The sequence below is a fragment of the Microcebus murinus genome, chromosome 14, assembly GCF_040939455.1.
Source record: "Microcebus murinus isolate Inina chromosome 14, M.murinus_Inina_mat1.0, whole genome shotgun sequence".
In the NCBI taxonomy this organism is placed as follows: Eukaryota; Metazoa; Chordata; class Mammalia; order Primates; family Cheirogaleidae; genus Microcebus; species Microcebus murinus.
The window spans coordinates 26881316-26905483 of record NC_134117.1 but is presented as its reverse complement, the minus strand read 5'-3'; the positions used below and the strand labels follow the sequence as shown (position 1 = coordinate 26905483).

At 35.2% G+C, this 24168-nt stretch overlaps 1 long non-coding RNA gene and 1 pseudogene across 1 annotated transcript in view; one reads left to right on the top strand and one right to left on the bottom strand.

Annotated features, from left to right (window-relative positions):
- Window positions 1-24168, bottom strand: part of LOC142875495 (uncharacterized) — a 178152-nt gene that overhangs the window by 134925 nt on the left and 19059 nt on the right. The window lies entirely within an intron of this gene.
- LOC105873290 (CCR4-NOT transcription complex subunit 7 pseudogene) lies at window positions 11657-12783 on the top strand (annotated as a pseudogene).

Below are 24168 nucleotides of genomic sequence, written 5' to 3'. Positions count from 1 at the left end.
CAGCAATCCCATTACTGGGAATCTACCCAAAGGAAAACAAATAAATACATCAAAAATATATCTGCACTTGCATGTTTACTGCAGCACTATTCACAATAGCAAAGATACAGAATCAACCTCAGTGTCCATCAACCATTATTGGATAAAGAAAATGTGGTATATATTAATATATACAATGGAATGCTATTCAGTCATAAAAAAGAATGAAAGCATGTCTTTTGCAGCAACATGGATAGAACTGGAGGTCATATCTTAAGGGAAACAAAACAGACACAGAAAGTCAAACATTGCATGCTCTCACTCATAAGTGGGTGCTAAAAAGTGTGTACACATTGACGGAGAGAATGGATAGACAATTGAGACTTTGAAGGGCGAGGGAGTGGGAGTGGAGTGGATGATGATAAATTACTTAATGAGTAAAATGTACATTACTTAGGTGATGGATACCCAAAATCCCTGACTTGACTACTACACATAGGCAATCTATGCATGTAACAACACTGTACTTGCGCCAAATAAGTTTATACAAATAAAAAAAATTTAATTGCTACATGGAAGAGGCTACAGTGATACATCACTCCTGTCTATGTAAGTGAAATGCTATAGAACTTCTTCCATGGATATAAGTTACAGGGTTAAAATATATCCACAGAAGAGCAAAGAGATTATAGGTAAGAAAGAAACTGACTTGGAATGGTGAAACAACAGAAAATTAAAATAAAATGGCTTGCTGATTTAAGTTTGTGTGGAAAAAATCTTTGGCTGTAGCTAGTTGCACTAAATGTATAATAAAATAACTTGTTTTCCAAAAAAAAAAACAAAAAAAAAAACCAAAACAACCTCAGCAGTGATACACACAGCTTGAAGCAAAGCATTAGTTCTTAGAAGAGGATTGGGCTCAGCCAAGAACAGCCACATAACCAGCCTAGGCCAAAACCAAACCATTTGCTGGCTCACTCAGTGTATCTGGAGCCATTTTAAACCATGTTGGTAGAATCCATACACTGCATAGAAAATTGGATTACAATAACTGAAGCTCTTATAACTCTAAGATTTAGTTATTCTGAATTTAGAAAACAGAGACTATTATAGTCTGGAGAAACCCTCATAGAAGATGAATTCAGCCATGAAAGCAAATAGAATTTAGATGTGGAAAGATTTCTCTTTCACAGGGGTGAATGAAGAGATCTTTGTAGCTCTGTAGGTTCCTCTCTTACTTCCCACCTCCAAGCAGGAAAAGCCACTCAGAAGCTCTAGAATTATAGCAATATCAAGAGTACCCTAAAAAGACAACCTTCTAAGAAATGGTTTTAAAATTGACTACACCAAAGTAGCAGTCATGAATGCCAATTAGAGCCAATAGTTTGGCATATTTGGCCATTGAACAGCAGCAATCTTAGATGGCAATTTCTGTTGGAATCTTGTATATTAAAATCCTTTGGAAGTTGAATGACAAAGACAGGAGCCGATAATCACACTTAATACATCCTTCTTGATAAAGAAGAGAAGAATTAGGCCCTAAATTATGGAGTTAGTAGCCCTTGCCTTGACTCTGTGCCTGAGAAAACTCATTTAGCCTTTTTGAGAGTTGACGTTCCCTACTATCCCCCCATCCCCCACTCCATGGTATGTATGAGTAGACTGGCTAGGAGGAGAATGTTCATATTTCTGACTTATCATCATTTATGTATAAAGTTCTCCAAAGAGCAATGTGTAATCCACAGCTGCTAAATGTCAAAGTCAACCAGAAAACAAAACAGAATTCTGAAAAAAGCAAAGGTTTAGACATCTCTGAATTACTGATAAGAATTTGTCAAGCATCATCAGTTCCTTGTCTAACCTGGAGGTAAACCAAAGTTCCTCATGTGGATGGCTTTGGAGCCTCCTAGTGGCAGCCTCTGGGGACCTACAGAGCTAGGAGCCTTGGAAAGGACCTGGCTTTCAAGAAAGAGTATAGGTTATATATGGTGGTGATCAATTCAAACAAATGCATCAGCTCCTACAATGTACTCAACACACTATACTGGACACCAGGAATACAAAGATGAACTGTGACCCTCATGGAGCTCACAGTCTACTATGGAAACATGCAAGAAAAGAAATAACTCTGAAACAATGTAGTAAGTACTTATAATCTGCATAAATGGAGAAAGGAGATGATGCCAAGGAATGTGTAATGAAGGGGATGACATCTTCACCAAGCCTTAAAGGGTAAATAGAAGTCCATCTAATGGAGAATCCAAGTACATTATATATTTTTAGGCCTTTGCTAATTCTGCTTCCTATTTAGAATACTCCTTTTTCCACTGGCTACCATACTCAGAATACTAAGACTAGAATAAGAAGGCAGGAAAAAATGGCTGGGAGCAAATTTATGATTTGAGCCTTATCCTCCAGTCTCTGAAGAGATATCAGAAGCTCTGAATCATGAAAGTGGTCTACCAAAGGCTATTCACTAGAATTACTCTAATAGCAATATAATGAACATATTAGGAGATCTGGAGCACAGAGATCCTTTATTCCAGGAAAAAGGTAAGAAAGGCTAGTAGCACAGCAGTGGCAGGAAAGAGGATTCCAGAGGTAAGAACTATGCCTAGTGGCCAAATAAATATAGAAGATTAGACTCAGGAAAGAGTCAAAAATAGTTCAAAGTTTTCCTTAAGCCACAAAGTAGACAGCAATGGCCTTATCCAAGGTAGGGAACACAGAGGAGAAGCTGAGAGGATAAGTGGTAAATTAAGAACTTTAGTAAATGTTATTTATAATACAAATTAGATCTGGGATTTGTTTAATAAACACTTGAAAGGGTCTGCAAAACTCATAACTCTGAAAAGATTATATTATAACCTTATCAAAATAATTACAAGAGTTATAACCACAATTAAAATATTCTTGTCATCCTTTAGTGTTCAGGAAAATGAACAATTACTTCCACCTTCACAAATGACACCCTAAAATTGATCCTGTCTCAAAAGATTAAACTCTCATTAAACAATGAAATTTTTCTAACAAAGGTAAACATTTTATTTCCCCTTACTTTTATCCTCTTTGGCTTATCCAAAAATATCCATCCTTCAAGGAACACCTGAAGTTCCATTTTTGCCACAAAGCCTTACCTTATTTCTTCAGACCTTACTAGCTCTGACATCTGAATTCTCATAGCGCTTAGCAGAGATAATATTCTACTACATTGTCCTTTATGATTTGCTGGAGTTTTAAGGAAATTTGTTGTGTTCTCCAACTATATTTAAGTTCCTTAAGGACTAAGGCATGGGCCTACTTTTGTAGCTTCTATAGCTCCTATCATAGAGCTAAACATACAGGAAATGTGTAGTCAATATTGGTTACACTATGGGACCAAGCCTCCGTGTTATAGCAATGACCATTATGCTGTGTCCTATCCTGCAAATTTAAGGTATCAGTACCTAAAATCATTCACTTCCAATCCTAGATTGGTAACATCCCTAAGACAAATCACAGAAATTCAGTGTTTGTACTCAATAATTAGGTACCTGTCAATATTGTGCTTATGGAAATACTAGCTATTATAGGATGAATTGTATCTCCCCAAAATTCATATGTTGAAATCTTAATCCCCAGTACCTCAGAATGTGACTGTATTTGGAGATAGGGCCTTTAAAGAGTTAATTAAGGCCAGGCATGGTGGCTCACGCCTGTAATCCTAGCACTCTGGGAGGTCGAGGTGGGAGGATGCCCTGAGCTCAGAAGTTCGAGACCAGCCTGAGCAATAGCGAGACACCACACACACACACATCTCTACTAAAAATAGACAAATTAGCTGGACATCATGCCATGTGTCTGTAGTCCCAGCTACTCCAGAGGCTGAGGCAGGAGGATCTCTGGAGCCCAGCAGTTTGAGGTTGCTGTGAGCTAGGCTGACTCCACAGCACTCCACTAAGGGTAACAGAGTGAGATGCTGTCTCGAAAACAAAGAAAAATAAAGAGTTAATAAAGTTAAAATGAGAACATTAAGGTGTGTCCTAATCCAATCTGACTGGTTTCCTCATAAGAAGAGAGAGATTAGGATACACAAGGAGACAGACACCAGGGACATACCCACACAGAGAAAAGACCACCTGAGGACACAATGAAAAGGCAGAGCCATCTGCAAGCCAAGAAGAGAGGTCTCAGAAGAAACCAAAGCCACTGGTATCCTAATCTTGGCCTTCTAGCTTCCAGAACTGTGAGAAATATTAATAAATTTCTCTTGTCATATATATATCTCTGATATTTAAGACACCTAGTCTGTGGTATTTTGTTATGGCATCCCTAGAAAATTAATATACTAGCTTTAAGGATAATTTTGAATGAGGCCTCCTTATTCCTGTCCTTTTAGTGATCTTCCCCAGCTCCCCCACTGCCTCTAATTTCAGACTTCTACACTGTGCCTGATTTACACAAGGCTTTGCTCTCAGCCAGAGGTCAACTAATCACCTATTTCACACACCCTCAACCTATTTTATAAATGATAAACCTGCATCCAGATAAGTCAAATAACATGGCCAGGTTACAGCTAGTGTGTGGTAGATACAAGACTGGAGCCAGGTGCCCAGACTTCTAGTTCTGTAACACTTTTATGCTTCCAGATACCCTAGAAATATTTAGTGAGCTGCTTGTGCTGTTATGCTTCCTTTCCCATGGGACACTTTTGCATCTTAACAGGGTACCAAAATAATCCAAGTTAATAATTATTTAATGATGAAATTATAAGCACCAAGAAAGGAAGTAAGGAGATATTTGGGGACAGGGAGATATTCTGGGAAACTTAAAATCATAACATAAATTTTGGTATCCAGTAATGATAGTATAACAGGAACAAGATTAACCATCTTATCTTAAATAACTTTAAAAAATCAAGGCCGGGCGCGGTGGCTCACGCCTGTAATCCTAGCTCTTGGGAGGCCGAGGCGGGCGGATTGCTCAAGGTCAGGAGTTCAAAACCAGTCTGAGCAAGAGCAAGACCCCGTCTCTACTATAAATAGAAAGAAATTAATTGGCCAACTGATATATATATAAAAAATTAGCCGGGCATGGTGGCGCATGCCTGTAGTCCCAGCTACTCGGGAGGCTGAGGCAAAAGGATCGCTCGAGCCCAGGAGATTGAGGTTGCTGTGAGCTAGGCTGACGCCACGGCACTCACTCTAGCCTGGGCAACAAAGCGAGACTCTGTCTCAAAAAAAAAAAAAAAAATCAAAATACATGAAACAATAGTTTCAAACATAGAAAAACAGAAAGTGCCAGACAATGATACCTGAGTAAGGAAAAACAAAATGAGCCCTCTAAATGTCCTATCTCACTGCCTAGAGACAGTTTTCAGGTTGTACTACAAGAAGGGGAAACCCAAACAGAATTCCATATTCTTACTAAGTCGAGGATACAGAGTTCAGAGTTAGAAGAGGCCAAAGCAACTAGAATTTATATAACAGAGTACAGGAGAAGATGGAGCTACATAAAAAACAAGAGTTCCAGGGATCTACAGAGGAGTCCCTGCCATCTTTAGATAATGATCTGTGCATGTATGTGAGAAAACTACCAAGGCAAGGAAAAGAACCACCAGGAAGGCGTGAGTGAAACAATCACTACAGTTCAACCAGGACCAGAAATAGTTCATCTTCTGGGTAACCAGACTGAAAAGACTTCATAACACACAAGGTATTGAGTAAGAAGAATATAAATGGAGAAAGGTATTGCCTTCAAAAGGTATTACTTAAATAGAGAACCCAACTTACCCATAGACTAAAAACTATTTTTGACCACCCTAATAAATTTTGAAAAAAAGCCATGAATAAAAAAATCAAACTGACTCCAGGAACATAACTTCATTCCAGAAAAAAAAAAATATTTAAAAGAATATTAAATAATCTAACACTCCCAAACATAAAATTCAATATGTCTAACATCCAATTAAAAATTACAGACTACAAAGAAGAAAATATGTCCCAGAAAGAAGAGAATAATCAATAAATATAAACACACACAGAAATCATGCAGATGGCAGAATCAGTAGACAAAGATATGAAAAACTATTAAAAATATGTTCCATATGATCAAGTAGATAGAGGAAAGCACAAGAATTAAGATGAGAAATATAATACATATAAAAGAAACAAACTTAATTTCTATCAACTGAAATGAAAAATCACTGGATTGAATTAACAGTAACTTAGATACTGCAGAAGAAAATATCCACGGAGTTGAAGACACAGCAATAGAAACTATCTAAAATGACACATATAAAAGAGGAAAAGAGAAAACATTAACAGAGCATCACTGAGCTACCAGACAATATTAGCTGGCCTCACATACAAGTAATTGGTACTCAAAAAGAGTAATGGAAGAAACAGAAAAAAATTTTTTGAAAAGAATAATAGCCAAAAAACTTCTAATTAGATGAAAACTATAAACCCAGAGAACCTTAAGAGGAAGAAACAGGAAGAAAAGAACACAAAAGTATATCATAATGAAATTGGTAAAAACTGGAGATGAAGAGAAAATCTTAATAGTAGCCAAAGGAAAGAGACACATTAGGTATAGAAAAATAGGATTAGGGGAGGAGGGAAGAATGACAGAAAACATTTTTTCAGAAACAATGCAAGCAAGAGAGATAAGTCAATAGATATTACCTAAATGAAATGAAAAGATGACAAAAAGAATAAAAAGAAAACTGAACAGAGAGTCCAAAGTAGAAGGCCAATATTAAATGGTGCATTATATGCATAATTGTCATCCTAAGAGGCAAAGAAAGAAAGAACAGGGCAAAAGAAATAATGGCTGAGAATTTTCCAAAATTAGTGACAAACAAACCATGGCCATATCCAATAAGCTCAGATAACACTAACCAGGATAAATAACAATAAACAGCAACACACAAACACACTTGCACACACACATACCCCTCCTAGGCATATCATAGTCAACCCACTAAACACCAAAGACAAAATCTTGAACATAGCCAGAAGAAAAAAAGACATATTGCCTACAAAGGAACAATAATAAGAATTATAGCAGACTTATCATAAGAAACCATGGCAGAAAATAATGACAACTTTAAAGTGTTGAAAGAAAAAATGTTAACTCAGAACTCTAGACTATGCAAAAATATTCTTCAAAAATGAAGGAGAAATATTAATACTTTCTCAAACACAAAACTTATAGCATTCAAGAAATATTTTAAAAAGGCCTTTAGGCAGAAGAAATATGATATATGTCATAAACTTGAATGTAAAAAAATTGAAGCATGTCAGAAAAGGAATAATTGAGGCAAAACAAAATCTATTTTTTCTTATTTTTAATTATTCTAAAAGATAACTGAATATTTCAAGCAAAAAGTAGAACAATGAATTTTGTTCATAGAATATGTTAAAGTAAAATTATGATATCAACAGCCTAAGGTATACAGAGAAATGTATTTACACTATGCATAAAGCAATATAATATTTTTAAGTAGAGTCTGGTTATTTTAAAATGTATTTTGTAAACTCTAGGACACAAAAAGCACAAATCATGTTTTTAATGATCAATTGGACTGCATCAAAATTAAAAACGTTTACTCTTCCAAGGATACTTTAAAAAAATAAAAAGGCAAACCAGATACAGAAAAAAAGTATTTACAAAACAAATATCTGACAAAGAACTTATATTCAGAATATATAAAAACTCTTACAACTCAATAATAAGACAAACAAACCAATTTACAGATAAAGAAAGGATTTATCTAGGGATTTCACCAAAGAAAACATAGAGAGGCCAATTAAGCACACAAAACAATGTTCAGTATTGAAAACACAATGGGATACCACCACACACCCTCTAGAATAGCTAAAATCAGAAAGACTGGCTATAACAAGCTTTGATGATATGGAACAACCTTAACTCTCATACATTGCCGGTGGGAATGGAAAGGGTCCAACTACTTTGAGAAAAAGTTTGGCAATTTCTTAAAAAGTTAAACATACACTTACCACACAATCCAGCAAAACCACTCCTAGGTATTTGCCCCAAAGAAACAGAAACATATACCCATGAAAAGACATGGCAGTTTCATTCATAATGGCTAAAAACTGGAAAGAATCCAAATTTCCATCAGGTGGCAAACAGATTAGCAAATTGTACAGTAAGCTAATGAATATCCAGGGGTTCTGCAGGGCCCACTTCAGGACTTGAGCATCCATGGATTTTGCTTTCTGCAGCAGGTCCTGAAACCAATCCCCTGTAGATAATGAGGCATGACTGTATTTACATTCAATGGAATACTACTTTATAAAAAGGAACCAACAACTAATACATGCAACATTGATTAATCACCAAGCATTACACTAAGAGAAAGCAGCCCAACTATAGTGACAGAAAGCAGAACAATAGTTTCTAGGGGCAATGAGGTGGAGCGTTTAATATAAAGGGGCAAGAAGAAACTTTTTGAGGAATAGAAATGTTCTATAACATGATTATGGTAGTGGTTAACAAAGGAACATATTTGTCAAAACTCACCAAATTGTGCAGTTAAAAACTGACAAATTTTACCTTAATAATGCTGACTAATAAAAAGCGGATGAGGAAAAAGAGGAAGAAGAATTTTTTAAATAATCATTTGCAAGGGTTGTCACTTGTTTTACCCACTCACAGGGTAATTCCTCACCTAAATCTAATTGAGATACCTGCTAAACTTGAAACACCAGCAAACAGTACAATACTTTGGAAAAGAGCATGGTTATTATCTCCTAGTCATCAAACAAAAGGAGGCTTGATCTTAAAGCCATTACAATAAGAGAACATTTGGGAGTAAAGGTAGGGCTCAAACAGGACTTGGAGAGCAGGGTAAAACTAGGATAGAAATCCTTTGGACAAATGAAATAATTTGTTTAAATATTTTTAGAATATCTAAATGGCAATTCACTTGCAGAGATGAGAAGCTATCCTTGGAAAAAGTCTCTTGAGTTCCTCAGGGATCCATGCGGACTAGGCTGTATGACTTCTCAGTACTGAGGAAAACTGGAAATTCCATACTCTCTTCTCTTTGCAAGAGTCCTGTTCCCCCACATGACTTTTCCCCTTTTAACACAAGACATCTAATTAACTTTTCTGCCACATGCAGCTGGCACCAAAGCAAACCAAGCTGTGGGGTGGCTGACCCAGAATTACTGATGAATGTTCAAAGTAAACATGCTTTCAGCCAATCTGGAATGGTATATTTCTAAGAAGAGAACTCTTAAAATTAATTAACTCCTCTGGACAAACTGTCCATCCAGTGGAAGTTTTTCGGTAATGAATATCAGACCACAGATCTTCCTGCAGCTGAGATTGTTTATCATTCAAGGAGGCTGCTTCTGCACGTCTCATGGATAACTTCATGATTTTTATTTTCACTGGCTTCTGGCTTCTTATATTTATATAAACAGGCCAAGAAAGCAAAACACACATGAGAGCAAGTTTAAATGAAAGATCCCACATTTCCCCAAAAGGCAAAAACACCTATCTTTCTCTTCTTTTCCACGTGTCAGAGTAGACAATAGAGGAGAAAAAGACCCCAAGTTTGGGAGGAGAAGGCCTCAATAAAAAGCATGAACTTACTTAAGTGGTTTTATCATTGGGTTGAAATTCTAATAAAGTGATCTCTGCTACAAAGTTTGATGATTTCCTAGCAGGAGCTATACACAAAATGACATCAGACCCACATGAAGACTGCAGCTTAACCCTAAATTAGTAAGTGCCAAAGTTAGTGCCCTGAAAGAACTCACTTGACTGCATGGTACCAATGCCATGTCAAGCATAGGTTTTTCTATTGTTTTGGTTGCCTGTTTGTTTGTTTTTGTTTTTATAGAATATAATCTTCTGAATGGGTTCTGACTGTGGCTCTAAAGAAAACAGTGAGTCCTTTTTGAGACAGAGGTAAACTCTTGAAAGATCCCAGAATGTCTTACTTTCCTCTGAATTAATTGAACACACTGCCTGATAGGAAGTTCCTGCTCTTCCCTTAGCCAGCAGGGGCCTAAGGGCTACTCTGGCCAGCTTCAGCTGCAGAGAAAGGGCCTCTAACCCTCTGAGAACTAGCCTAGATAGATGCTTTTTTTACCCCACATTAATCTCCCCCTCTGCCTACCTCTCTGTGGAGTTTTTCTAAATTCTTTCGGTACAGAGTCCTCCATGTCACAGATCACGTTATGGGGCAACCATGTAGTGACTCATCTAAAGGAACAGAATAACTACCATTTATTAAGTACCTACTATGTATTGGGCATTGTGTTAATACTTTACATATAAAATATACTATCATTCTACAACAACAGAATGTGGAATACAGAGTAATTAATTAAGAGCACAGGTTCTAGAATCAGACTATTTAAGTTGGGTTTTTTTCACTTCACTTACAAGATGAGTGATCTCGGAGAAGTCACATAACCTCTTTGTTTCTTAGTTTCCACACTGATCTATAAAACAGACATAATAATAAAATCTATTTCACAGAATTTCTGTGAAGATTAAATAAGGTGCTCAATAAATGTTAGCCATTTATTATCTCTATTTTTTACATATTTAAAAAACAAACTGAGGCCTAGAATGATTAAATGATTTGTCCAAGAAAACACAGAGTTCAAATATAGGTCTGTCTGACACTAAATCCAATATCCTTAACTGCCAATACCACTTTGACTACCAAAAAATTCTCAAACCCAGAGTTTCTCAAAGCATGTTTTATGGGACACTGATCTCATAAAATAACATACTTTACCCCCTCTTGGATATTTACACTGCATATTGGTATATTAAAATTTAAAAGCTCCTTGAAGAAACCTGTTTAACTTGCCTTAACCTGATGTTTCACAAACACATTTGACAATTTAAAGATATTCAAGATCATAGAAACATCTTTTGCTAAAAAAATCCAAGGAGCTAATCCATCACAAATAAAATATGGATAATGTTGGCAAGAATCATGTTAAAATATCCTAACTCTTACAATTAATATTTACACCTACAACCCTAAACTAACTGTAAGAAAGAGGAGCATTTATTCATAAGTTGTTTACCAAAAAAAAGTAAAAACAGCATATGAAATTCAAGTTTTAAGAATAAATAGAGGCCTAGAAATAATAAATTATTTGGCTAAGGCAATGGAGCCAGAAATAGAACCCAGACTTCTGACTTAATCTAACAATATCTTCTATACCAGTCATCTCCAAAATGTGTTATGTATGTACCAGGGAATATGAAGAGAAACAAATGTAATATCTATCATACATTTAATCAGCTATAATTTCGATTTTTGTCTATATGTTATATTAGTATAGCAAATAATCAATATACTAATGCAAATATATAATTTACAAATAAATACAGAAATGAAATTTGTGAATGTGCTCAAAAAGGTTTTACTAACAGAAGGACACTATCAAAAAAGTCAAGAGTCCACTTTTTAAATTCCTAGACCTAGAGAGTAGAATGCTGTTGTGACTGAGGACAACAGAGGGTAGAACAGAATATCTATGGCATTCCCTGGCAGTGTCTTCCAAATCTAAGATTTAGATCCCCCTTTAAAGACAAAGAAAGGAAAAGAAATTCTCATGAACTCTTCCAAAACTTGAAATAAATTATTTTCATCACATTACATTAATATTTAAAAACCATAAAAACCGGAAAAGCGACGGCGCAGCACGGCGCAGCGCAGCTCCGGCTCCCCTTTCCCCCTGACTGGGTGAGAGGTGTCTATGGGGCACCCGCTGCCACCGCCGCCACCGCCACCACCACCTCCGCTGAGTGCTGTCTCTATGGCGAGGAGGAGGAGGAGCGCGAGCTCAGCGACACAAGTACATAAATAAAGGATAAAGTATTTTATGAAAAAAAATCTTCAATCAAGTATAACATTTTGATGCTTGGCATCTAGACCCCCTTGTGCCCTCACTATGCCAGCAGCAACTGTAGATCATAGCCAAAGAATTTGTGAAGTTTGGGCTTGCAACCTGGATGAAGAGATGAAGAAAATTCGTCAAGTTATTCGAAAATACAATTACGTTGCTATGGACACCGAGTTTCCAGGTGTGGTTGCAAGACCCATTGGAGAATTCAGGAGCAATGCTGACTATCAGTACCAACTATTGCGATGTAATGTAGACTTGTTAAAGATAATTCAGCTAGGACTGACATTTATGAATGAGCAAGGAGTATACCCTCCAGGAACTTCAACTTGGCAGTTTAATTTTAAGTTTAATTTGACGGAGGACATGTATGCCCAGGACTCTATAGAGCTACTAACAACATCTGGTATCCAGTTTAAAAAACATGAAGAGGAAGGAATTGAGACCCAGTACTTTGCAGAACTTCTTATGACTTCAGGAGTAGTCCTCTGTGAAGGGGTCAAATGGTTGTCATTTCATAGTGGTTATGACTTTGGCTATTTAATCAAAATCCTGACCAACTCTAACTTGCCTGAAGAAGAACTTGACTTCTTTGAGATCCTTCGATTATTTTTTCCTGTCATTTATGATGTGAAGTACCTCATGAAGAGCTGAAAAAATCTCAAAGGTGGATTATAAGAAGTGGCTGAACAATTGGAGCTGGAAGGAATGGGACCACAGCATCAGGCAGGATCTGATTCATAGCTCACAGGAATGGCCTTTTTCAAAATGAGAGAAATGTTCTTTGAAGATCATATTGATGATGCCAAATATTGTGGTCATTTGTATGGCCTTGGTTCTGGTTCATCCTATGTACAGAATGGCACAGGGAATGCATATGAAGAGGAAGCCAACAAGCAGTCATGACATGAAATAGTCCTTTTATTTTTATTTTATTTTAGCTACACACATGCTTGTATATAGGTTTTATCTCTGGTTGAATCCTTGACAATAGACAGTACCTTTCTTTTTTCCCTTTCATAGCCCATTTTATTATCTGCCTTTCAGTACTAAGTATGACTGTTCCTATCCTAGATCAGATCTTAATAAACAGAAACGCATTCAGGTTAAATTTGGCCTTAATTTAATATACTTGTTAGCAAGCATGTGTAACAGTGGGGAAAGCTATATCATATTGAATATTTTGATAAACTTTACCTACTTGAGCTTGGTTTATTTTTCCCTTTTCCTAAATTAACTAGCACTGACTGTAATTTATATCCCTGTTTCATGTCTCTCCCTTCCATTCTGCAGGAGTTTTAGCTATTTGAGATTTGTGGACCATCAATTTTGCACTTTAGAGAGTGATTCTGACTCAAATCCTCTGTTTTATCAGAAATTTTGGTTTTCCTTGCTCTTAGAAGAGCGAGATGGAAAAATGACCATCTGCCAACTTTATACAGTATTTGCTTATTTTTTACCCACAGAATATAGCACATTCATTGTGCAAACTCAGCAAGACTAACAACAATTAAAAAAAGACAAGAAACTACTGAGGAGCTTAGTAACCTGCTGTTTCTGTACGTAGTGTTAATCTTCCAAGCACATCTAGTGTCTGTCAGTTTCTAATTGGCATGTGTAGGCTGCTCTGTGACTGAAGAATTTTCAAACCGGCTTTACACCCTTCAGGGAAAATCCCTTGTAATTGGATGTTTAATATCCACCAGGAAACTGGTGTTCAAGATGTTGAAGCTACAGTTATTTTATGATAGCACACTTCCCTTGATCTGCTTCTTTTTATTCCATCACTGTTTACCCATGCTTTTTTATTTTATAGCCATACTTATGATGCTCTTGATTTGTTGAGAACACAAATCAATTTTATTAAAATCCAAAGATAAAAAGACTAGGTATATTTTGTACCAAATTAAATTAGAAGACAAAAATTGTGCTTTCATAGTTGCTACAAAGATAAATAATGGAAAGATTTGGTGCAAAACAACAAAATATATATATACATATTCATATATATATATAGCTAATAAAATTACCTGAGGAGTGTAAAAAAAAAAAAAAAATAAAAACCAGCCTTCACCTATAATTCTTAAGTAAACTAAACAAATTTATAAGTTAAATAGAAACAAGCTGAAAAAAACCATACAATTTAAATTATCATAAATTTAATATGATAGATGATATCATTTCAAAGATATCAGTGCAAGACCAGCCTGAGCAAGAGTAAGACACCATCTCTACAAAAAATAGAAAACGTTAGCCAGGGATGGTGGCATACACCTGTACTCCCAGATACTACGGAGGCTAAGGCAGGAGGATTGCTTGAGCCCAGGAGTCTAAGGTTGCAGTGAGCTATGATTACACCACTGCACTCTCCCCAGGGTAACAGAGGGAGACTCTGTCTCAAAAAAAAAAAAAAAAAAAAAAAAAAAAAAAAGCCATCCTAAGAGGTATAAGGTGACATTTCACTATGGTTTAATTTGCATTTCTCTGATGATTAGTGATATTGAGTATCTTTTTCTCATATATTTGTTGACCATTTGCATGTCTTCTTTGAAGAAATGTCTATTCAAGTCCTGTGTCCTTTTTAAAATCAGGTTATTTGGATTTTTTGCTATTGATCTGAAGGAGTTCCTTTTATATTTTAAATATTAACCCCTTCTCAGGCATGTGGTTTGCAACTATTTTCTCTCATTCCATAAGTTGCTTTTTCATTATGTTAATTATTTCCTTTGCTGTGCAGAAACTTTTTAGTTTGAGGTAGTCACACTTGTTGATTTTTGCTTTTGTTGCTTGGGCTTCAAGTGTCATAATCAAGAAATCATTGCTAGAACTGACATCATAAAGCTCTTCTCCTATATTTTCTTTCTCCTAGGAGTTATAAAGTTTCAGGTCTTATATTTTAAGTCCATCTTGACTTGAATTTTGTGTATGGTATAAAATAAGGGCCCAATTTCATTCTTTTGCATGTTGGTATGCAGTTTTCCAACATTATTTATTGAAGAGACTATCGTTTCCCCATTGTGCATTTTTTGGCATCCTTTTCAAAATCAACTGGAAATAAGCATGGGCTTATTTCTGGGCTCTCCATTCTGTTCCTCTGGTATATATGTCTGTCTTTATGCCAACATCACACTATTTTAATTACTAGTGTTTATATATGATATTTTGAAATCAGGATGTATGACACCTCCAATTTTATTCTTCATTTTTAAGATCAAATTGCTATTCAAGGTCTATTGTGATTCCAAATTAATTTATTTGGAATGGATTGTTTTTTCTATTTCTGTTAAAAATGCCATTGGGATTTTGATAAGGATTGCATTGAATCTGTATATCTCTTTGGGCAGTATGGACATTTTTAACAATATTAATTCATCTAATCCATGAACATGGGATATCTTTCCATTTATTTCTGTCTTCTTCAATTTCTTTCATCAATATTTTGTAGTTTTCAATATACAAGTCTTCTACCTTCTTAAGTTTATTCCTAAATTTTTTATTCTCTTTGATGCTATTATAAATGGGATTGTTTTCTTAATTACCTTATCAGAGAGTTCATTGTTAGTGTATAGAAATGCAACTTATTTTTGTATCCTTCAACTTTACTGAATTCATTTATAAGTTCAAAGATGGTAAATGTTACATGTTTTTACCACAATAAAGAAAAAAATAACTTGGCCAAATAGTGCCTCATTACTATTAGTCACTAACTTACTGAAATGTGTTCAGAATGTAGCAAATTGACAGGCACCTAGAAACATGACATCAAACATTTTATAAATAACTTCTTGTCCTTATAACCACATTTTCTTTAGTAGGTACAAAACTGATTCTCCTCCCATGTCTGCTGAAGATGTACTTGGAAGTGTTTCACCAGACATAATAGAGCTTTGAGGTCAAAATGATCTAAGTTTCTATCCTGGCTCTTCCACAACCTTGAACAAGTTATTTAACATCTCTGAGCCTAAGTTTCTTCATTTGTGCATTAATAAAAAGGGTACCCACCTCATAAGATAGTTATGACAATTAAATAAAATAGTAGGTATAACATGGGTATAATGTGTGGTTCATATCGAATGTTTATTAAAGTTATTAATAATAAAAACAACCAGATAATGATGACAGCAATGATGATGACAACTGGGCCATTCACTCACTTACCTAGTCCATATTTATAAGCAAGAACATATTAATATGTTGTAAGATAACAGAGCAGGTTAGGAGTACAGTATTTGCTACTGAAAAGATTTCTCCTATATATTAACTAGATTCACACATATCTATCACACCAATATGTTATATATGTCTCTATAAGGGGGAACCTCAAATACAAAAGTGTTTTCTGTCCATGTACCAATATTTGGAAACATTGTTTTAACTCCATTCTCAACTATCAAATAGTCTGACTATGTTTTATTTTGCCTGGAGAGGGTTCAGACAAAAAAAAAAAAAAAAGTAGAAAAGGAAATTGTTTTCCATTGAATTGACAGAGCTAAAAATCTTCTCTGCACTTACTGAATTTTTTAAAATTAGGTTTTATTAATGGCTGTGCTATTAATCCCTTGGTTTATAAGCATTGTTTAATCTCAATAAATTCTCCAAAAATACCAAATAAATGTCTCCCTTTCATGTTGCAACTCAAACATAAATTATTTGCAAAGGATATTATCCATATCAAATGAATAACTATATCCTGTCAATTATTTCCTTTGTAACAACTCCCTAACTATCCTTTTCTTTCCCACTACTGCCTCACTAATGGAATCATCCTCATGTTGTTCAAGGGTCAACTGCATGAAGAAAAAATTGGATGAAAAAAGAAAAAAAAAAAAAAGAAAAAATTGGATGAAATCAGGAAACCAATAAATAGTCAAAAGTAAAAATGGAACAGAGAGATTTAAATTATTTTTTAAAAATCAAACAAATTCCAGACCTAAAAACTACAATAAGTAAAATTAAAAATGCAATAGAAAGAATCAACAGCAGAATTGATCAAACAGAAGAATCAGTGAACTCTAAAGAAAGGTTATTTAAAAATATATAGTCAGAGAAGAAAAGAATGAAAGGAATGAAGAAAGCTTACAGGATTCATGAGATAACATCAAAAGAGCCAATCTTTGAAATATAAGAGATCAAGAACGAGAAGAGAGAGACAAAGGGATGGAAAGCTTATTTAAAGAAATAACAGCAGAAAATGTCCCAAATCTGAAGAAAGATATAAACATTCAGTAACAGGAAAGTCAAAGAGTTCTGGTCAATTGCAATCCAAAAAAGACTACACCAAGACATAATCAAACTATTAAAAATCAAAGAGAAAGAGTACCCTGAAAGCAGCAAGAGAAGAGAAGCAAATCACATAGAAGGCAGTTCCAATTAGGTTATCAGCAGATTTCTCAGCAACAGGCCAGGAGAGAGTGGGATGATATATCCAAAGTGTTGAAGGATAAAAAGTATCAACCAAGAATACTGTGCCCAGCAAATCTGTCCTTCAGAAATAAAGGAGACATAGACATTCGCAGATAAAAAAAAACTGAGGGAGTCATCACCACCAGACATGTCTTATAAGAAATGCTAAAGTGTCTTACTCGAGGGGGAAGGGGTGGCATGGGCAATATATGGAACCTTAACACTTGTACCCCCATAATATGCTAAAAGAAAAAAAGAAAAAAGAAATGCTAAAGTGTGTTCTGAAAGAAAAACATGCTAATTAGCAACACAAAATCATATAAAAATATAAAACTCATTGGCAAAAGTATAAAGACAGTCAAATGCAGAATAATTAATAATGTAGAATATAAATGAGTTAAATCTTTAATATGAAATTTAAAAGACAAAATTATTAAAAATAATAACAGCTACAATTAGGGAACTTTAACAATGAAAGTTTTTAAAGAATATACAATATAAAAGATGCAAATTTTTGTACCAAAAGCATAAAATGTGAAAGGGTTGGAGTAAAAGCGTTGCATCTTTCTATGAGATCAAAGCTAAGTTATTATCAGTTTAAAATAGCCTGTAATAACTATGTTTTATGTAAGCCTCATTGTAAACACAAACCAAAAAACTTGTAGTAGGTACAATAGTCCCTCCTTATCCATAAGGGTTGTTCCAAGACCCACAGTGAATGCCTAAAACCACAGATAGAACCAAATCTTATATATACCATATACATTATATTTCACATAAAATATACACAATTTTTCCTATACCTACATACCAAGATAAAGTTTAACTTATAATTTAGGCACAGTGAGAAATTAACAAGTAATAATAAAATAGAATAATTATAACAATATATTATGTTAAAATTTATGTGAATGTTCTCTCTCTCTCTCTCTCTCTCTCTCTCTCTCTCTCTCTCTCTCTCTCTCTCTCTCTCTCTCTCTCTGTTTTAAAATATCTTACTGGATTGTATCATGGCTAACTGATAATGCAGAAAGCAAAAGAGTAGATAAAGGAGGACTACCGTACACAGAAGATAAAAAATGTAAGGAATCAAAGCATACCACCAAAGAAAACACCTAATCACAAATGAAGACAACAAGAAGGGAAGAAAGAAGCAAATAATCTATAAAAGAACCAGAAAATAATTTACAAAACAGCAGTAGTAAATCCATACCTACCAATAATTACCCTGAATATAAATGAATTAAATTCTCCAATCAAAAGATGAAGTGGCTGGATGGATTAAAAAAATAAAATAAAATCTAACTCTATGCTCCCTGCCAGGAAATTCACTTCTCCTTTTAGGACACGTATAACTGAAAGTGAAGAGATGGGAAAACATCTTCCATGCAAATGGAAACCAAAGGAGAACAGAGGTAGCTATCAGATAAAATAGACTTTAAGTCAAAAACTGTCAACTAAGACAAAAAAAGGTCATTATATAATGATAAAGGGGTTGATTAATCTAGAAGATATAACAATTGTAAATATAGGCACCAAACAGCAAAGTGCCTAAATACATAAAGCAAATACTCGCAGATCTGAAGGCAGTGATAGAGTAATAATAATAGTAGAGGACTTCAATACCCTACTTTCAACAAAGGACAGATCATGCAGATGGCAAATAAATAAGAAAACATTGGACTTAAACAACACTGTAAACCAAATGGACATAGCAGACATATATAAAACATTCCATCTAACAGCAGCACAATACACATTCTTCTCAAGTGCAAATGGAATATGGAAGAGTGAATTAAGAAGAGTGAAATTATGTTAAATATCTTTTCCAATCACAATGGTATAAAACTAGAAATCAATAACAGGAGGAATTTCAGAAAATTCACTAATACATGAAATTAAAAAACATGGTGCTGAACAACCAATGCTTCAATGAAAAACTTAAATGAGAAATTTTAAAATATTGTAAGACAAATGAAAATGGAAACAAGACATATCAAAACTTATGTGATACAGCAAAAGTCATTCTAAGAAGGAAGTTTATAGCAATAAGCACATCAAAAAAAAAGAGAGAGAGAGAGAGAGAGAGAAAGATCTCAAATATCCTAAAGTTAGAGGTCAAGGAACTAGAAAAAGAAAAACAAACTAAGCCCAAAGTTAATAGAAGAGGGAAAACAATAAAGATCATAGCAAAAATAATAAAATAGTTACCAGAAAAACATAGAAAAGATTAACAAAAACTAAGAGTTGGTTCTTTGAAAAGATAAACAAAATCAGCAAACCTTTAGCTAGACTAAAAAAAAGAGAAGACTAAGTAAAATTATAAATGACACAAGAGGCATTACAACTTATACCATAGATATATAAAAGATCATAAGAAACTTCTATAAGCAACTAAGGCAAACAAATTAAATAACCTAGATAAATGGACAAATTCCTAGATACATACAACCTATCATGACTGAATCAGGAAGAAACAGACCCATAATGAACAAGATGATTGAATCAATAATAAAAGGTCTCTCACCAAAGACCAAGGATCTGATGGCTTCACTGTTGGATTCTAGCAAACAGTTAAAAATAATAACAATAATAACAATCCTCAAACTCTTCAAAAATTTAAAGAAGAGGGAATAATTCCAAACTCATTTTAAAAGACCAGTATTATCCTGACACCAAAGCCAGACAAGGACACTACAATAAAAAAAAAAAAATTATAGGCCAATGTCCCTGATGAACATAATTGTAAAAATTTTCAACAAAATACCAACAAACTAAATTCAACAGTACATTAAAGGGATCATTCACTATGATCAAGTGGGATTTATTCTAGAGATATAAAGATGGTTCAACATACACCATATGATCATTTTAATAGATGCAGAAAAAATATTTAACAAATTTCAGCATTTTTTTTTAGCAACAAGGTCTCAGTCTGTTGCCCAGGCTGGGTTGCAGTGGCACAATCACAGCTAACTGCAGCCTTGAACTCCTGGGCTCAAGGAATCCTCCTGTCTCAACCTCTTTAGTAGCTGGGACTACAGGTACACACCACCACGCCCATCTAATTTTTTAAAAATTTTTTGTAGCCTCCTGAGTAGCTAGGACTATAGACATGCACCATCACACCCATACAATATATTTTTTTGTAGAGGCAGAGGGTATGAGGGGGCAGTCTCACAGTGTTGCCCAGGCTGGTCTCGAACTTCTATCCTCAAGCAATCCTCCTGCCTTGTCCTCCCAAAGTGCTGGGATTACAGGCATGAGCCACCATGCCCAGCCATGAATTTCTAATAATTTTTCATAGATCTGAATTCTGCTTTAAGAATATGAGAAAAGGGTTTTGACAACTGACCAATTTGGCAATTACAACCATATCTTTACCTGACAGATAAAAATTCCTCAGCAAGTGAAGTTTTACTAGTTTCACCATAGTCTTAAAGTTCCAAGGTTCTCAAGAACAGGGAAATAACCTGCAACAGGCTATTTAAGCCCTAGGAAAGTCTAGGATACTCCTAGGAAAACACTGAGAAGGTTATATAATTAGGCTGTGATCCTGCCATCATCACTAAAGCAAAATGATGAGCAGTTCCCCATCTTACTGCTGTCTTTCAGTCAACATTTTCTCCTTTTGGCTACAATAAGTACTACTACTACTATCCAGTAGCAAAGCTTTGCTGCTCCAAGTGACCTTCACAGACCAGCAAGAGGGCATCACCTGTGAGTTTATCAGAAATGCAGCAACTCATTTTTAACTAGATCCCCAGGTGATTCATATGCATATTAAAAGTTTAGGCATCTCTGCAGTAGAGTTGGCTATGCATGGGCTTGAGATTCAGACTGGCTATACTTGGATTCTGGATTTGAACTCCACTATAGACCAGCAAGAGTCCTTTTGCGTGCCTTTGGCAAATCACTTCACGCAGAGATTCTTACCCTTGTGTGCACTTTAGAACTAACTGGGGAAATTTTTTTAAATCACAATGCCTCAGCTCCACCCTAGAGATTCCTAGGACCCAATATTTTTAAAGCTCCCCTAGCTAATACTAACAGGCAGCTAGTTTGGGGAACCACTGATAACTTCTATTAGCTTCTATCAAATGAGACAATTAATAGTACTTGCCTCATGGGGTTGTGAAGACTAAATCTGATCACCTTTGAAAAGTTCTTGGCCTAGTATTTGGGACTTTTAAGTTCTCAATAAATCGTAGTTGTTATTATTATTATACTTGGAAACATAGAAATGAATTATTGCTACAGCAGGGATAAAAAGAACAGGCTCAGATGTACTAGTCTGGCCCCAAGCAACAGGTAGCAACTGACATAATCAAATAACACATTATCCCCAAAGATGTTTTTTTTTTTTTTTCTAGCTGCAAACTGTGGACTGCAGCTTCAAGAAAACTCAGGAGTATCAGGTAAGGGGCAAACCACCTCTGCAAGGTGTCAGAAAGGTCAGCACCTTCATTTGAAATTTACTTATGGAGGTGGGGTAGTATTATTTCAGCAGGTCTGTAACATAGGAAATCCCGGTTACCACACCTTCCTGATTTACAATGATTCTTGATACACACCACATGTGTCCTCAATGCTCTTTTCCCCTCCTCTCAAGTTTTCAATTGTTCTGTTCCACATTTAGGTGATGAAAACTTAAAACCTGTGGTTATAACTTCTATGAGAAATTTCATTTTGAAAGCTTGCTAAATTTCAACTTTATTGCCATGAGGAAAACAAATGAAACAAAAGACCTCAGTCATCCACTAACACAAAAACCCCCTAGTGAAGACATTCAATAAGTGTAAGTTTTCGGCTTCAAGATGTTGAAAATCCTGACCTTTCAACTGGGGTGCCATTCATTTGTTTCTACAAATGTTCTAGGAAACAATAGCATTTATTTTCTAATAGTTTTAGGTTACATGTTTAGTTTCACCTGTGGATTTTAACTTGGCTAAACCTGGCCTGTAGTACTTTCTGAATCTACATCTCACAGAATTTACCCTGAGTCTACTCTTCCAAGAAAATCCATAATGGCCAGACAAATAAGTCCATGACCTGATTTTCCAACAATTCCAAGGAAATACACACCCAGAGAAGAATAGCATGCCTATCAGGTCACTGAGAGATACACAAAGATTTATCTCAATGGTGATTATATGCATTTAAAGTGTGCATGGTTTAATGACTATTTAACCAGAAAACTCAAGTTCTATTTCCAGCTCCTCTGCTTACTCACTAGGGGTCTTCTCTATAGTAAATGAAACAGACTTTTCCTCCCTCTCACTGGGTACACTGTAATATATCATGAATATCAACATTTAAAAGGCTTTTTAAATCTTTGTTGGAAGTCTCTGAAGTGATTCTGGCATCCCACAGAGCATTCTCAAAGTCTCTTCTGTCCCATTCTCCAGACTGGCTCTAACTACACCATGGGTTTGGGGCCTATGCTAAAGGGTGGTTGGGATTCAAGTTCTAGGTATTCAAGTTCTAGAATGGCATTCTGCAGCCTGTTCAAGACTTTGTCAATAAAGAACAGTTCAAAAACATGGAAGAATCCAGGACTGATCCCAGCACACCTAAAACAGACATGTCCTCTCCCAGAAACCACAGCCCCATTCTAGCTTCCCAGAAAACCTGTTTCAGATTGGCCCAGCCACCACAGAATACAAATACCTACCCTAGTTCATTTCATTGGATTGAAGGAATTACTTTTAACTACGATACTTCATTTAAGAGTGCCAAGCCTGAAGATAGAAGTATTGAGTTTTAATCCCAGCCCTGCCACATAAAAGCCATCTTACTTGGAGGAACTTCCTTGGAGTCTGTTTTCTCATTTATAAAATGAAGCTGCCAATTTAAAATAAGATTACTGCACTGTGAGGATCAGAGTGGTTTTATAATCTTTAAAGAACATTACAAATAAGAAGTATAATTATTTTTTCTCCTGCAAACAACTGATTAGGAAGAGATTCAAAAATGGCTACCTTCTGCCTTCTTTAGTTTGCTTCTAACTAAACATCATGCCAGGACTTTATCAATCTCTCTTTGTGGGCTACCTAGTGTTCAAATCCACAGAGCAGCTTTAATAAGATAAGTGACATCCAAAGAGCATCAAAAAATCCTCAGTCAGGGTCTCTTGAAAATTACATAGTGATACTCTATTTGAACCAAAAGTCAAAATAATTTTAGTGTCACTTTCCATCTGTATCCAAAACTTTACAACACACTTGCTTTACTAAAGGAAACCATACTTTGATGCATAGGGTTAGTTTTGCTGTGGCCGTTTTCATGACATTTACCAAAGAATGTATTATGGTTAAAAGGATTACAATGGATATGGATGTTTAAAAAGATGTTAGAGGAAAAGAAATAATTTAGATCAGAGAAATGTGATACTATAGCGCTGCTTTGTTAGAAATTATAGACAAATAGCAAATAGATAGGTTCTTACAAAAAAAGAGAAAAGAACTAATGAAAGACAATAACTAAATAACAGTAACTCCACACACAGATTATTCGTTAGCCACCAAAAAACAGAGAATAATTATCAACTAAAAGGTTATTTAGATAAGCAAGTTGCACAAAAATATGATTCCACTTATATGTGCAAAAATGTAAATGTTTAACATAATTAATCATCAAGGAAATGCAAATAAAAACCACAATGAGATACCACCTTACCCCCGTCAGAATGACCATTACTAAAAAATCAAAAAACAACAGATATTGGCACAGATGTGGTGAAAAGGGAATGCTATTCACTGTAGGAATGTAAATTAGAACAACCTCTATGAAAAACAGTATGAAGATTCTCAAAGACCTAAAAGTAAATCTACCCTTCAATCCAGCAATCCCACTACTAGGTATCTACCCAAAGGAAAAGAACTCATTATATCAA